The 11093-nt window shown below is 40.1% G+C and overlaps 1 long non-coding RNA gene across 1 annotated transcript; it reads left to right on the forward strand.

Moving 5' to 3' along the window:
• The first annotated feature begins 4903 nt into the window (after positions 1-4903).
• LOC117662495 (uncharacterized) lies at positions 4904-7874 on the forward strand. Its single transcript, XR_004590433.3, has 2 exons — positions 4904-5224; positions 6254-7874. It is a non-coding gene; the product is annotated as an uncharacterized LOC117662495 (long non-coding RNA).
• The last annotated feature ends 3219 nt before the right edge of the window (positions 7875-11093 follow it).

The raw sequence follows: 11093 nt of genomic DNA on the forward strand, positions 1-11093 counted from the left end.
TTTAGAAATCAGAGAGGATATCCCACCAAAGCTTTTTCAAATATTTCTGTACAATTAAGACAGCTCTAGAAGAGTACAAGAGACAATTCAAGGAAACATTATATAAAACATAGCATTACTTACTTGCCTCTTACCTGACAGTGCCTACATGCCCAACCTAGTTCAGCAAATAGATATGGTCATGGCAGTATCCCTGAAATGCTTCTCAGTCACATCAGAATCATTGATTTAAGATAGTTTGGGATGGGCATACTCTCATTACCCACCCATCTTCTTCTTCAGAAAACTTTTACTTATCATGTTAGGTTGATGGATCTAGCCCAAATAACTCCAGACACAATGTAGTATTTCTAATAGCATATTTATTAAATATTCAAATATAGAATCAACTTACTTTTACATCTGTATCTGACCTATGTCCTTTCCTTACAGATGTGGGACTGAAACTGCTGGATGACCACGTGGGAGAGGCCTTTTGTACTCAGAGGGAGGAGCTTTGAGGTAAGGTGGGACTATGGGGATAATGGGTTGTGTGGTTGGGTTAACCCTTGCAGGGTAGTATGGAATAGATATACAAGCAAGTTAGACATTTCACCTGACAAAACCCCCTCTAAATGTCTAACTGGTGACATATTTACGATACCCATATATACATATATATCTACATACAAATACGCATGCAATTTACATATATATACATACTTTCGACATGAGATATGTGTGCTGTTTGTGTGGCAATGGTTTTGTGAGTATGTCTGCTGTTTGCTCCTCTGTGTCACAATGTATAGCCTTAATGAACCCGATCTCTGAGAATTGCCTAACATGCTTATGCTTTATGTCTATATGTCGTGACCTTTGACCCACAGCGTTGGCTTTTGATATCTCGATGGCCGCTTTATTGTCCTCATGAATGATTATGGGGTATGACGGTTCTGTCCAGATGTCGTTGAGTAAATCATCGAACCAAATTAGGTTATTGGCAGCTTTAGACATACAAACAAATTCTGCCTCAGTGGTGGAGGTTGCTACTAGTTTTTGTTTACCTGTGTACCAGTGTATTGGGCTGTCGTTAAGGAAGAAGATGTAACCAGAAGTGCTCTTCCTGCTCTTGATGTCTCCCGCCCAATTGGCATCTGCGTAACAAGACAGTTTTGGTTTTGTAGATGGGTTGGGTTCAAGGCACAAGTGGGCATCAATACTGTATTTTAAATATCTGAGTATTCTTTTAATGGTGTTCCAGTGGAAGGTTGAAGGTTGGCTGACATGCCTGGATAATAGGTTGACTGCTAAGGCAATGTCCGGCCTTGTCCAATTGGCTATGTACAGTAGCGAGCCTATGGTGGACCTGTACAATCTGTTATCTGTGAAAGGTTCCGTATCGTTATACAAGTTTTTTAAGAAGTCTGATTGCATGGGAGTTTCACTGGGTTTGGCTTCTGGCATGTTGCACTTTAGCAGTAGTTCTGTGATTTTTTCTTTTTGGGAGAGTCGGAAACCTTTGTCTGTTTTGGTTACCTGGACTCCTAAGTACTTGTCTATTGTTCCCAGTGACTTCAATGAAAAGTGTTTTCTTAGTTCAGTGGCAAATATATCACATTTCGATTTTTGTCTCCCTATGTACAATATGTCATCCATGTAGACAAGGACACCTTCAATGGAGTCCTCTTCTCTTTTTGTGAAGAAGCATTTGTCAGCTGAGGTGGCTGTATAGCCCATAGATTTGAGGGCCTTGGCCAAACAGTCATACCACCTTTTGCCGTTTGAGGCCGTATAAACTTTTGTTCAGGAGCCATGTGCTGTCCTTTCCTTTATTAAATCCGGGTGGAGCCTTGACATAGATTTCTTTGTCTAATTCAGCATGTAGGTAAGCAGTTTGTACATCAAATTGGAATACTTCCAGCCCTAGGATTGTGGCTATCACTAGGGCACTCTTGACACTCTCGGGCCTAACCATGGGCGAGTAGGTATCTGTATAGTCCTCTGGGTATTTTTGGGTGAAGCCTTGCGCAACCAGTCTTGCTTTGTATAATACTTTGTTGTCTTCAAGTGTTTTGATCCTGTATACCCACTTGGTTCCGATTGGTTTTTTATTTTCCAGTGTTTTGGCTGGTGTGTATACTTGTAGGTCTTTGAAGCTCTCCATCTCCTTTTCCATGGCTTGTTCCCATTTTTCTCTTTCTTCTTGGGGAAGATTGAGTATTTCTTCATAGGAGCTGGGTGTGGTGTTGTTGGTTTGCATGGACATGACGTAGTCCTCAAATCTTTTTGGCATTTTGTTTCTGTTTGTCCTGACTGGTCTGTCAGGTGGCGTATTCGTCTCATGTAGGCACTGGGCTTCTTTGTCTGTGAGACTGTCTAAACTTAGTGTGGGGTGCTCTTCCTTCCATTCCTCAGCCTTGAGTTCGTGATGCTTGGGTTTGTGTGTTCTGGTTTCTGTTGTTCTTTCAGTGGCCTGGTCTACTTCCTCTAGTCTGTGTTCGTGTTTATTTCCACCAAGGAAAATGTCATTGGAGTGTAGTTTTGACCAGTTAGAATGTTCATGGAAATCCGCTGATCGTGACACTATAAATTTATTGTTGCTGTCTATAAATCTGAAGCCTTTTGTCCCCGGCTCATACCCCATGAATCTCAGTCTCTTGGAGATCTTGTCTCCTTTCCTCCTTAATTGTTTGGGTATGTGAACGTCTGCTGGGACACCAAATACATGCAGGTGGGCTAGATTAGGCTTCCTCTTATGCATTATTTCATATGGGGTCTTATCTATTGAGCTAGACCAAAGTCTGTTCAATGTGTAGTTTGAATAGTGTAGTGCCTCTGACCAGAACGCTTGACTCATTCCTGCATCCTCTAGGGCACACCTCATCATGGTTTGAAGCACTCTGTTTTTATGCTCTACCATTCCGTTTTGGAAGGCAGAAAAAGGCGAAGAGGTGAAGTATAATATGCCACGTTCTTTCAGCCACTTTGAAAAGTCTCTGGCCATGAATTCAGAACCGTGGTCCATCATTATCTGTTTGACCTTAGTGTTATGTTGGACCTCCACCCTCTTATAGAATTCCTTGAACCTTTGGAATGCCTCGTTCTTGTGTCTAAGTGTATACACAAAACCATAGCGGCTATAATCATCCACAATGGTCAGAAAAAAACTCTCCCTGTACCTGATAGATGGCTTCATTTGGCCTACCAAGTCCATGTGTACTAATTGAAAGGTGGAGTCAGTGGTTCGCCCTGATTTCTTTGGCCTTGGCTTGACTTTGATCTTTGAACACTTGCAGACAGAACACTCAAGATAGTTTTCACAATTTTTTACTTTTAAGCCCTCGGTACACTCTAACATTTTCTTAACAACTGGAAATCCTATGTGGCCTAGTCTTCTATGTAGGAGGTGAGCACAATTGTCGTGAATGGGCTTTCCTATGTATATTGTGTCTCTGCGAGGTGATTTACATTTGGTGGTTTCCTGGTTGACCCCCTCTGCTTCTCTATTTCCTGTTCCCTCATTAGCAGTGTTTACGTTTACGCACCTCTGATCATTCTTGCTTGGTATGAAGTATGGTAGCCCACCATGTATTGTTATTTCCCCAACGTTTTCCCCTTTGCTGGATATGTACCCCCTGCCTCCCTTGAATAGCACCTCAGTGTCTGTGTCTTGGCTTAGTCTTGTGGTGGCTAATACATTATATGGAATCTCTGGCACAAATAATACCCCCTCTATTTCCCCTGTTCCTGGGATGTGTATGTTTTCCTTTCCCATAACTCTGGCACTACTTTGTTTGGCCACCTTTATCACAAAATTCATCTCAATGAAGGAGATGAATAATTTTTCATTATATGTTGTGTGGTTGGTGGCCCCTGAGTCTATGAGCCATATATTCTGTCTTTCCTTTTGGCTAAGGGTTGGTTCTCTGTATCTAAAGCCGTATATAGATCCTGTGTTGCTGTCCCGGGAGCTGTCTCTACGCTCGCTAGCTCGTCTGGGGTTAGGGGACCACCTACATCCTCGTTCTTTGGTCCTCGGTCTGGTGAGCATCTCCCCTGGTACCTCCTTCCTGGTTCAGGTCTCTCTCTACGATCACTGTATCCCCTGTCCCTGTTATTTCTGGGGCAATCTCTTTTTAAGTGGTTCCTGGAGCCACAGGAAAAACATTCTGGGATACTGTTTATTCTGTCCTGGAACTCAACCCTTTTAGCTGGTCTGGGGTCCTTTCTAGCTAGGTGACGATCCCTCCTTAAGTTATCCTCTGCAATTAAACGGTTGGTGAACGTGTCTAAAGATATGTGTTCTATACTGAGACTGTCTAGTTGTGTCACAAAATTGTCCCAGCTAGGGTCTAATGAATTTATGATTATGCTCATCATGCTTTCCTCTGTAATTGCTTTCCCTCTCTGAAGCAATTCGGCCCTGGTAGCATTGAGCTTTAACAAATGCTCACTCATGGAGACTCCTGGCCTGAGTCTGGCAGAGTGAAAGTCCCTAGATATCTTTGTAGTGGTGGCTCTACTCCTGCTGTAGAAAAGACCATAAAGTTTTTGCATAACCTTGTAAACTGTCAGATAATTACCTATGCTAGGGTACATTGCAGGTGAAATGCTAGTTAACAATAAACAAAATGCCTTGTGGTGAATACAATCAATTTCAAATGACCAAGGTTTCTTGGGTGGTTTGGAAATTAGAAAAAATACATTTTCTCTCATAAATATTATTTGTAATTGTTGGCCCCACTCTAAAAGATTTTTCCCATCTATTAGGAGCTTAGGAAAATTAATTGGCAATGTCCCAGAATTGTGTGAATTATTACTTACAGAGGGTAGTTGTCCATGGTCCTGGATGTGAGTGAATTCACAATAGGGTATTGGTATGCTTGAGTTAGGTTAAAAAAACAGGCAGTCATATTTTTTTCTTCTCTCTCAGCAGGTGAAGACTGAGCATGCACGAAGCTCATTTGTTGCTGGAAGTCACCGGGTGAGGAGCTCGCGGCCGCGGCTCCTGGGTCTAGGCCCAGGCCTGCCAGGGGAGGGTCGGACTCACCCCTGGAGTACCTGGGCTGGGTGTTGGATGTCCGGAGCTGCTCCTGGATGACCGGGTCTTCGTTGGACGTCGGCGGGAAGCTCAGGAACTCCGCGGTCGTTGGGCGAGGTCTCCAGGAGTCTGGCGGCTCGGCGGCGGATCCACAGGCGTTGGTCGCGAAGTGAGCTGGGAAGCCCAGTGGAGGTCGCAGGATAGGTGAGTACCTGGTTTGTTCTTCTTCCCTCGAGTCTCGAGCCAGTAGCAGGTAGTGCGGCGCATTTGGGGTTCGTCGTGGGACCGGTGTGGTTTCCGCCATCGATCAGTGGTCGTTGCCAGCGAGAGTTGTCTCCCTCAGATGGGACGAGTTCGATGTTTCGTTGTCGGGGGTCGCTCTGTTAGCTCTCCGGCTCTCTGGAGTCTCTTCGCAGTTTGCGGTTGGCGGGGAGGCTTGAAAGTGGAGCCGAACGCTGCCGCTAAAGTTTCAATGGCTTTTTCTATCTCGAGCTTGGTAGGCAAGCTCCTGGTGTTTTGGATTTGTTCTTCATTGTCATTTTTGGAATATCCTCCGTTTGTTTTCGGGTTCTTGCTAGTTTGCGCCACTGGATTCAAATCCAGGCTTCTCATTGGTTGCTGGACATTCAAAGATGGCCGCCAGGAAGAAGGCGCGAAAATGGATTCGGCTAGGTCTGGTGCGTCTGGTTGAAAGAGCCCCTCTCTTACCAGAGTGGTGGTCTCTTGGACTTGTTCCTGGGCTTCCATCGCTGCTCCACAGTTCTCTAGAAGGCTTTGGAGTTTCACGATGAGCTCTTTGTTGCTGGTAGGCGCTTCCATCATTTTAAATATGGATAGCCTGAGTTCATCTCTTTCTTGCGAAGCGTCCCTTTTTTGATTGATTGCCGTTTCCTGTTGTCTCTCGTCCCTGGGTAGTGAGTCCAGATTGATGTCCTGCTCACTCTCAGTCAGTGTGGTTCTTGGTGTGGTACCTCCGGGCGTCAGTTGTGCAGCCATTCGCCTGGTAAAAGCTCTGGTGTTTATTCTGTTCTTCTTTGCAGAATAAGCAGCTTGTTCAGTCATTATTCAGAGTTATGGGCAACCATCCTCCCCTACCATTCTGTTAGGTTGATGGATCTAGCCCAAATAACTCCAGACACAATGTAGTATTTCTAATAGCATATTTATTAAATATTCAAATATAGAATCAACTTACTTTTACATCTGTATCTGACCTATGTCCTTTCCTTACAGATGTGGGACTGGAACTGCTGGATGACCACGTGGGAGAGGCCTTTTGTACTCAGAGGGAGGAGCTTTGAGGTAAGGTGGGACTATGGGGATAATGGGTTGTGTGGTTGGGTTAACCCTTGCAGGGTAGTATGGAATAGATATACAAGCAAGTTAGACATTTCACCTGACATATCATTCATTGGAATTTAAGAAACATTTTTATTTGAGCACAGTATAAACCATCTTAAGCCAGTGTCAGCACTGATTGTATTGGAATTCTTGATTGGTTTTATACACCGGGTGGCTTCTTCTTTGCTTTAACAACTTCTCACAGTTTTATTAGAACAGGAAATAGTGTGATCATGAGTGAACCAGGCACACCATCCTGACAATTTGCAGAGATGAAACAAACTCAGCTCGAAGGGACAATAAAGACTAAGTCAGTGGAGGTTTCCTCGTAGGGCAGCAATCTTTCTATTTTATGTTTCAGGTTATACTGTATCATTCATTTGTTTGTGCCCTCATCCACACATGCCATGATAGCTTGTTCTAAAATCCTCTAATCTATATGCTCCCTCTTATGTTTTTCTGTCACTTTTGGATTTCTTGTTATTTATGCTAGCATACACTTATTTACCCCATTTCTTTCACATTATGGTCCAATGAATTTTAAGGCAACAATAAAGAGAGGAAGCATTGTGTTTTCCAGAGTCTCCCCTTACTGGCTTAATTGAGTAACATTTATATTACAAGATATAGCTTATGAAGGTTATAATTTTCCTATCATCTAAATTGCAGGCTAAAAATTGTGTTAAGAAAGGATTGTAGAGAATGAACTGCTGCTTTCAAATTGAGTCTTGTTCACCGACAGCATAACTGGCAAATGATTAGCAAAAATGGGATGGTTTTTATATCTAACATTTTCCAATTGTAGTATGGATTTCTAATTGCAATCCATTTGATAATGTGTACATTATAATTTTGAAGAGCAAATGACCACAGTTCATGAATATGAGGAAATTATATATGGTAGTAGCTAAAGACAGGATCCAATCCATTCTGCCAGAAGCATTAAATATTATGAGAATATAGCAGAGGCAGATTAAATATATATTTATTCTTTTTCAGAATTTCCAAGTTGGCCCCAGAATTAACAAGGAAGACTATTTAATATTTAATTTATAATTTATAAATTCCTTACCCCATTCCCAAGAGACCATTTACTCTTCATCACTAAGAACTACAACAGTCATATTCATCTGGACTCTGCACCTGACTGTAGGATCTTATTCCCAGGATTTATGGCAAACCTTTTGGCTGTGTCCTCACCACAACATTAACCCAGCTATTTAAAGACCTAGTGGCCAGAGCACCAGCTTATTATTGTGATTTCTGTTTTACCATATTTTGAAAACCTGTCTGTTTGGTAGTGGGTGGTATAATGTATTTGGGATGTGCTAGAACGATCGGGGTCACATGTAAGATGTTTGTTGTGTTTGGGGGGATTAACCTTGTTAAGAAAAGTTGACCAGTAATAATGGAATGGCATTGGACAGGTTGGCAAAAATTACAAAGGAAGGAAACTCTCAGAGGAGTATTGGAAGAGAAAAAAAAAAGGAAGAAGAAAGAGGAGCAGGAAAAAGGGGGAAGGGGATGGAATTTGGAGATGAGAGGAACTCAGGGTAAGGGAAGGTTTTATCAATATGGTTAGACTTGAATTATGGAACACATTTTTATAAAGCAAGTTATTGTCATTTCTTAAAGCCAAAAAATTCCAAATCAACCAATCTGGAAGTTCTAGTCTACTGTGAATTATGAATACAGTAGGCTCACCTGTTATAGCAAACAACTCAACTGTGGTCTCAGATGGTTGGTGTGAAATCCAGGCCCAATATAGCAAAAAATATTCACCGTTGAAAACAGATTCTGAGGTTATACATTCATCTTTCAGGTCCAATAAAGAGAACAAGCTAATATTCATATTTTTAGAGAACAGATAGAATGGTCAATACACACACACACAAATCAAAGACAAGTCAGTAGGCATTTTTAAGGACAAAAATTGATTTACTACCATAAAAGCATTTTAGTTGATTAAGAAAAATATCATTCAGAAAAAGTCTACTCAGAATCACCTTATCAGTGAGATGGATACCTTATACATTTGATAAATAATAAAAAAATAATTCTCAATTAACTATTTGTGGTTTCTGAGAAATATAAATTGATAGTACCCATTTAATAAGATCTTCAAGGTTCGTATGTTTCACAACTCTAAACAACAGAATCCAATTCAAATATTCAGAGGCCTTCTCTGCATTTAAAAATACCACTGCAATTTATTTTTCATTACTTTGTTCAAAATACTCCAAAACATTCAGGACTTTTCTATGGTTTTTCATCATTTGTGATGGATCTTATTATTAAAACATGGGGGATGGGGAGTGTCACTGCTCTAAGCTAAAATTTATCTTAATGAGTAAATATGTTAAGCTCATCCTCATACTTGGTTCTTTAATAGGAATCTTAAGTTACACATCCTATGAATGGAGAGCCATTTGGAATTTACAAAACCTGGAATTTAACAGTGTGAGGTAGAATCAGGCTTATATGTTCATCAATCAGTTTTCTGTTGTATGAACACATATCATTAAATTCATGAATCTAACATGTAACTGTGTATGTTAACTATACTTTTTGGTGCTTAATGCTGCTCTAACAAATGTTTTAAAAAACATCCCTGATAGGTTTGACACTTCTGTCAAAATTTAAAATTTAGATTTTGATATCAGAACTTGCATGTAAAAATCATCCCACACTGAATAGTATCTTTAATTATTCACTTTTTTAAATTTGCACCTGACATAATGTATTATAATTCATTTTTTTAAAGTAACATACAAATACTTAAATTTGCCTACAAAAAATAGCAAATAACTGTTTATCTGCACCTGTTTCAAACTCTTGTAGGATTTTCTACACAATCTGTCAGCAGTGCTGTCAAAGAAATAAACCTCTAGTGAAGAAAGCAATTTCCTGGCCTAGGGTGTCATTTGTTTCTTATTTAAACAAAAGCACAAACAACAAAAAAGTTTCAAGGATCAAATATTTTCATTTAAGGTGTGACTAATGAAGGGTTTAAGTTTGGGGTTAAGACAAATTATCAATCAGTGACCAGAGTCCTGCTCATTTTCTCTTTCGCTTTGGTAGATTACCTGAAAAGATAATAAATTAGTGAGCATTACAGGTGCTTTTCTATTTTAAGAGAAGGTAGTGAACTTTCATTTATTAACATCCAATCCATGTTGCTGAAAGTCAAATCTCTCTGTTTTTTGCTTGCTGTTAGTCCAGACCATGAGGCAATCAAGCCATAAGGGTCATTTTCTGCATGAGCTAACCTTTTCCTCCGCTATAGTTTGAAGCTTTGTTGACAATAAGATGCTCAGTGGGAACATTAAATTAACACTCCATATTCGTGCCTGTAAATTTACTGACAGGCTGAGGAAAAGTCAGGGAAAACAAACACTTCATCATTTCTGCTTCATTTAGCCTGTGAAGGGGAGCACTCTCACCTGCAGTGAAGAGAGGTCAGGGCAGATGGGGATAATTTTAATCTGACTCTCAGCTGAGTCTTTAGTTGTAGTGGATTGTGTTACACTCTCTGCTTAAAGTACAGATGAGAGGGAGATGAATGCAAGAAAAATCATCCTAAGTATTAAGTGAAATGCATCAGGGAGAGTTTGTTCCAGATAGTAATGTGAAACAAAAGAAGGACTGTGCAAAGTGACTAAAGATAGGAACAGCTTAAATATTAATTTGTATTGGTGTACTTTATACCAGCAAACCATTAAGTAAAAACCCTTAAAATAAAATGTACCATCTCTGTAAATAGAACAGTGCATAATTATTTTCTATGTTCCATTTTTATTTTAATTAAGTACAGTAGTATGTATGTGTTTTAGAAAGAGGATAGGATAGTTATCTGTAAAAGCTGCTTTTACAAACTCATACAGTTAAAATTAAATTAAAATGCATATTCATTTGTCCAAACAGAACAAAACAGCTATATGCATATAGAAGAATTGATCGGCACATGGAGGTCAGGAGCTAGTATTTTCCTTACGGCTACCATATCTGTATGACCACTAGAGGATCACAGAGTCTATTTTTTTCCCCTGCCATCTACTGGTCACCTAGATTTTTACAGCTCTAGTACATGTTCTGCATGAGTTCTAATGGATGAGTTCTCGTAAGTGAAAATTGTATAGGATTAGTAACAAGTTCCAAGGTTTGTTCTTCAGTGCATCTCAGTTACATTCAATGGCCTGTGTACAAGCCATTCAATAGCTCCCTGCCAGAGATATCCACAGCATTGGAATACTTCATCAAAATGATGACAGCAGCATTGCCCCACCTCAAGGCAAGCCCTGCCTTTTTTGTAGATGCATGCAACTTCATACCATACAAACAAGAGAAACAGAACAGCAATGAACTAGCTCTGCTTTCTTCACAAGGATAGTTAAATTTTCTTAGATTATTCAAATATATTATGTAAATGAGGGACAAATAAACACAAGAAAGGGGTTCTCCCAAAGCAGCTGAAACTATTTGGCAATGCCAAATAATGCCCTTGAAAACTCTTGTGCAAATAAAAACAGAGATAGACCACTCGGTCAGCTTTGCTGAAAAAAAAATCTCCCTATCAGGTTTTCTTTTTCCTAAACTGAAATTATTCCAGCTGTTTTTTCCCTTGATGTTCTTTGTTCCTTTTTCATAGTCTTTAAATGATAGACTTGGATTAATTTCCTATACTACAGGTAAGTTGCTCTGTTTTGTACCTAAAGGATAGGGTTAAAATGCC

The sequence above is a fragment of the Pantherophis guttatus genome, chromosome 3 (assembly GCF_059756535.1).
Source record: "Pantherophis guttatus breed Tessera chromosome 3, ASM5975653v1, whole genome shotgun sequence".
Taxonomy (NCBI): Eukaryota; Metazoa; Chordata; class Lepidosauria; order Squamata; family Colubridae; genus Pantherophis; species Pantherophis guttatus.